This window comes from Pelobates fuscus, chromosome 9, assembly GCF_036172605.1.
Source record: "Pelobates fuscus isolate aPelFus1 chromosome 9, aPelFus1.pri, whole genome shotgun sequence".
NCBI classification, from domain to species: domain Eukaryota; kingdom Metazoa; phylum Chordata; class Amphibia; order Anura; family Pelobatidae; genus Pelobates; species Pelobates fuscus.
This window is the reverse complement of record NC_086325.1, coordinates 24,433,948-24,440,532: the sequence shown is the minus strand read 5'-3', so window position 1 is coordinate 24,440,532 and position 6,585 is coordinate 24,433,948.

The following is a 6,585-nucleotide window of genomic DNA, read 5'->3' as shown; positions in this document are numbered from 1 at the left end:
CACCTAAGGCACCGCCATATCGCTCCCGTCCAACGCGCACACGTAGTCAAGCCAAGCGCGCCAAAAAAGTATGGCGGAGAAGAAGACGCTCTCTCCTGCAGGCAGGGACACACACGAGGCGGCGCCCGACAGCACGGCACAAAGTACAGCAAGCCGCACCCAAGCAGATGAAAACAGAGCTGCTAACCATGAGAGCTGGGAAGAGCCTGCACTCACACCCGAGAGGGGTCCACACCACGCCTGCAAATATACCGGGGAAAAAGAAGATCTATCCACATCTCAGCAAACGGGCAGCAAAGCACATGAAGCACACAGGCCTGGTGGTCGGAACGGAAGGCAACCAGCACAGCACAACACCCCACACGGACGACAACAAAGCCCAATGCGAAGCAGAACCAGCTGCAGCAAAGCAGATTCCAGAGAAACAAAGCTGTTGGGAAACCTATACACGGAACCCAGGAAGGACCACACCAGCCAGAACGGGAGTTGGGTGAAGCAACCAGGACTTATGCACTCCACGGCCTACAGCCGCAACCCTGCCTGTAAGGCAGAGACGGACACTCATAGCAGCCGACAGTAAAGTATAAGACTCTCCTTTACATGGGGAACACCCACCCTACACACCCAGCTATAGGCACTAGCAATGTTACGCTTATAACTTAACTCTCACCGGGGCCACTTTAGACGTAACATAAAGTCTTGCGTTAATTAAACCCGTACCTGTGACCCTTACACCTAAGTATATGTTAGACTTAGCATACTGTAGGAATAGGCTGAAGCAGCTCAGACAAAGCGACTGAAACTACTAGCTGGACTGATTGTTCACCCTAGTTAAAATGGCGACGTTTTCGTATTAACTTAACTTAATCTATGACATTAACCTGTTATTGTTTCAAGTTGTAATGTTTGACCTAACCCTGTATCACACCTTCCCAGATAAGATGAACTGACAAACTACTTGATAAGCGACAATTATATATAAAATGTGCAGAACCCTCTAATGCCTGACTATTGTAACATGATGTCTCATTACATGTTTTCCTTGCTGTTGTGGCATGATAAGCACGACTTGTTGAACCCTTGCACAAATAAAATAAAGAATTTAAAAAAAAAAAAATACATCGATGTTTTTGCCAAAATACGTTGAACTGCAGGGACATGGTACCCGACAGATATCAAACTAGGTAGTGCACGTGATTGCTTTGCCTCATATAATATATTTTCCTGGTTTATGTCCGATAAAAACCATTGATGGCGAACACGTTACACATTCAAACTAATGGATTAGTAAAGACTGTGATGTAACGTATGTAGGTTAAGGCCTACGAAACAGGGATGAAGATAAGATATTATATGAATTGTATTCAATGAAGTAATTCGCAGCAAAGAGACAATTCCCAGAATCCCATCTCATCCCCTTTGAATCCACCAAAAAACTAATCTGCTCCACACTTTCTTCATCTCAGCGCTAGGTAACGTCTCCCATCAAAATGCATGCTGTGAACATAAAGAGCCTAATCAGTGGCTCTGGAACATGTGAGTGGCTTTATTTTACATTTATTGCTAATTTGTTTTCTAAGCATACTGCACTATATGTCTTTTATCCATTCCTGTTTCTGAAGGACACACCATTATCACCGCAAGAAAAAAGGAGTCTCCAATAAATTGCCCCAAGCAGATTTATATGAGCCAATTTTTGTATTTATTTTTGTCCTGTAATAGTGTGTATCTATATTATACAATCTGTACTATTGTACACTGTTTTTTTTTTTTTAGGTCCTAACTATTGTGGAAATCTGATTGCTGCTAAATATTATATACAACATTTTATATATATATATATATATTTTTTTTTTTATAATTGCACCTTAAATGTGAATTTAAAAAAAAAATATTGGAAATGATATGTTATTTTATTGAAAGTTTGCTGTGACTTGCACATAATTACATGCAATTATTTGTTCTGTGTACATTGGTACTTTATAGGTGACTTCAAATTGGAACTTAGCCACATAAACTGTTATATGTGTAAGTTTACTGTGCTTTGCACTTTATTACTTGTGTGCACTGTAATCACATTTAAGCACCATATAAATAAGGTCACAGTGAAGAGCTACACTATGCTTTTTTATTTTATTGGTGTTAGGGAATACACTTAGTAGTGACCAGTGGTTAATTAAATTTTCATGTTAATATTAACTACACATTAAGAAAGAAAACTAATTCCCTTTAGATAAAAATCCCTTTTTTATTTTTAGAGATTGAGTATGTTGATTTTTCTTTCTGTAATACTGTTTTCTTCTGTTAGAGGTAAGATTTCCTTTCCTTGTTTCTCAATGGGTAATCTTTAGTACTTTGTACAGTCCTGTTAACGAGCAGGTAACCAGGTGGTTGTTTGCAGTGGGCCTGTATATATTTCTGCTTTAAGAACTTTCTATAGGTAGCTTTTCACATATATGGTATATTTAGCGTTACCATAAGGTTTTCACACTTCTGCTTTCGATAGGGTGCCCTGTGGGTTTAATGTTGATCAGAACTGTCCCAGGGAATGCAATGGAATGTGTTCATTAAAGCCAAGAGGGGAATATTCAAAAAGCATCAATTTTGATTAAAATGCACATCTGATAATTATGCCTCACCTGCTTTTATGCAATTTAATATAATTTTGAAGTATTATTTGTCTGCTGGTAGCACTAGCACTGGTAAAATAATGAGGACCTGTCCCCACACATGGTCAGTGGATGAGTCCTGTTTAATAAAATGAAATAGGAGGCATCCTAAGGTCCCCTGTGCCGCCACCGATTCCATCAGAGCTCTCTGACAACTATGTCTCGAGAGAAGTCTTAGTTTTTAGATGTGCGTTGTAGCTGACATAGCATGGGAAAGCCTTTACAATGGCTCTCACCACTGAGAGCTCAGTCTGCGGTGAGCATTAGCGGGGCAAAGATGCATTAATTTTATTGCATTTTATTTTTCTATATTTTTTTGGGGTGAATTATTATTTATTTTCCCCATTAGTTGCGTTTGGAATTCTGTATTTTGATTTGACTTTTTAATGGCTAAAAAAGGATTTATACAAATGAGTTTATAGAGATAACCTTTAATCTGTTTAAGAGGGCCTCACCAAATATAGAGTCCACTCTGCACGGAGGGGAAGCAGAAAGGAATGCCTGCCTCCCCAACACTAGACACCAGGGACCCTGGCCTCCTCTCCTCCTCTCAGGGCTCATGACAGCAAGGACTGTGTGTATGTGACCGTGAGGGACTTTTGTTACTTATATTGTGCAAGTATGTGACTGGCTGTGTGTGTGACTGTGTGCGTATAAATATGACCAATACTGTGTCCATATGGTTGTGTGAATGTGTGTGTATTGTGTGTGTGTGACTGTCTAGGTATGCATGGGGCTGTGTGTGCAATTGTGTGATTATGTATGTTGTGATTAACTATGAGTGCTGGACTTTCTTGTTTTGTGTACCACGTATATCTGGAGATGTGGTCACCCCCTTAGTTTGTTACCCCATGTGTTTTTTGGTTGTTTTTGTTTACATTTTGCATCATTCAAAAGACATTAAATTCTGTGATTGGAGTGCAGTCCCTTTTATTCAATATTGGTGTGTTCAGTTTGTGATTATGGTTATGTCCATATATATATATATATATGTGATTGTATGTCTAGGCATCTATGCATGTGACTGTATTTAGTGGGGGCAAAGAAAGGGTTTAAAATGGGTTAAAAGTCACACAAGACGTAACAGTGACAAGACGGTAAAAGGAAACAAGAGACACACAAGGGGGAAAGAAGGGATTAGGAGAGACATTCATGGAGAATCAGGAAAAATGCACAAGGGTTTGAGGAGGTGTGAAGTAACACAAACATTTATTCTAATCTATTGGCATGGTAACGACTAACCTATTCAAAAACAGATAAAATGGAATTAAATATCTAATTCATTTCGTTTCAGGTCAGCTATTTCGTCCAAGATATATTGCTTTGGCCTAGATTTTGCAATACCTTTAGGTTGGGTAAGGGGATGGGCCAGGGAGGATTTTTCCCTACAGTGCGCCTAACGACCTAAGGCTGGCCATGTCTATCAGTGTGTGTCTGCCAGTGAGTGTTTTAAATCAGTGAATGTGTGTGTCTATCATGGAAAGTTTGTCTGTCATTTAGAGTGTGTCTGTCAGAATGTGTGTTTGTCAGCCAGTGTGTATGTATGTGTCTGTCAGTGTTTGTATCTACAGTGAGTGTTTCAAATCAGTGAGAATTTGTATCTGGCATTGAGAGTATGTGTGAGTGTGTCTGTCTGAGTGTGTTTGTCAGTGTGTGTCAAATCAGTGAGTGTGTGACTGTCAGTGAGAGTGTGAGACAGTCAGTGAGTGTGTGACTGTCAGTGAGAGTGTGAGGCTGCCAGTGAGTGTGTGTCTGATTACAAAAAGGATGAGGCTTAGAGATGGAGAGGTGGAGTTGCTACCATAGAAGCATGCATGACTGGAATGGACATCTGCAAAGGGGAGGGGTTAGTAATCACCACGCCCAACCGGGAGACGCCGAAATAATTCTGCTCCTAGGCACCTGTGACCATACAATCGGCCCTGCCCACATTAATGTGCAGTGTATGAGTGTATCACAGAGCTCTACAGCAATAACACTCACAGTAATGTGCAGTGTATGAGTGTATCACAGAGCTCTACAGCAATAACACTCACAGTAATGTGCAATATAGGAGTGTACCACAGAGCTCTACATCAATAAAACTCACAGTAATGTGCAGTGTATGAGTGTATCACAGAGCTCTACAGCAATAACACTCACAATAATGTGCAATATAGGAGTGTACCACAGAGCTCTACATCAATAAAACTCACAGTAATGTGCAGCGTATGAGTGGATCACAGAGCTCTACAACAATAATACTCACAGTAATGTGCAGCGTATCAGTGTATCACAGAGCTCTACATCAATAATACTCACAGTAATGTGCAGCGTATGAGTGTATCACAGAGCTCCACAGCAATAAAACTCACAGTAATGTGCAGTGTATAAGTGTATCACAGAGTTCTACAGCAATAAAACTCACAGTAATGTGCGTATGAGTGTATTACAGAGCTGTACAGCAATAGCACTCACAGTAATGTGCATTATATTAGCATATATCATAGAGCTCCTGAGCACTAAGACTCATAAAGAGTTGATCTGCTATTGTCCTGAAATAACTTAAAATAGCCCCAGCTCACCTCACAACAAAACTCCCTGCCTCACCCTCCAATACCTACCTGGAAGACCCTGAGAAACTTCTCATTCCCCCTGAGAATCTACTCATTCACCCTGAGACTCTGAGAATCTACTCATTCACCCTGAGAATCTACTCATTCACCCTGAGACTCTGAGAATCTACTCATTCACTCTGAGACTCTGATAATCTACTCATTCATTCTGAGACTCTGAGAAACTACTCATTCACCCTGAGAATCTACTCATTCACCCTGAGACTCTGAGAATCTACTTATTCATTCTGAGTCTCGGAGAATCTACTTATTCATTCTGAGAATCTACTCATTCACTCTGAAACTCTGAGAATCTACTCATTCATTCTGAGTCTCGGAGAATCTACTTATTCATTCTGAAACTCTGAGAATCTACTCATTCACTCTGAGACTGAAAATCTACGCATTCACTCTGAGACTCTGAGAATCTACTCATTCATCCTGAATCTCTGAGAATCTACTCATTCACTCTGAGACTCTGAGAATCTACTCATTCACTCTGAGACTCTGAAAATCTACGCATTCACTCCGAGACTCTGAGAATCTACTCATTCATCCTGAATCTCTGAGAATCTACTTATTCACTCTGAGACTCTGAGAATCTACTCATTCACCCTGAGACTCTGAGAATCTACTCATTCACTCTGAGACTCTGAGAATCTACTTATTCACTCTGAGGCTCTGGGAATCTGCTCAATTACTATATTCACCCTGTGCATCTGCATATTCCCTCAGAGAATTTTCCTATTCACCCAGAGACTCAACCCACTCATACTCTGATCTCCAGAATCTGCACATTTATCCATGGACCCTGAGAATCTGCCCATTCACTCTGAGAATCTACCCATTCATCCTATGATTCTAAGAATCTATACATTTATCCTGTTACCCTGAGAATCTGTACATTCATCCCAAATTTCTGATAATCTGACTTTATCCCCTTGAGATTATTGCCATTATCATTCAAACCCTGTGAATTTGCACATTTACAGTGAGAATCTGCCCATTCATCGTACGATCCTGAGAATCTGACCATTCATCCGGAGAATCTGTCCAGGGAACTAAAAACCAAATTGCAAAATTTGGGGTAAAATAGTTAAACTGTGGAAAATGATTCTGAGTTATCGCTGCCTATTTTGTGTAATTTGGTATTACTGCGTGTTGAAGGAGAGACAGACTCTGTCACCCAGGAGAGATAATGAGAAACCGAGTGTGCGGTGGGAGATGAACTGAATCCAGCTAGTCATTGCGTGACTTCTCTCATGAACGAATGGACTTACAACAACTCTGGTTCTGCAGAATGTGTCTTTATGAGTTAATCT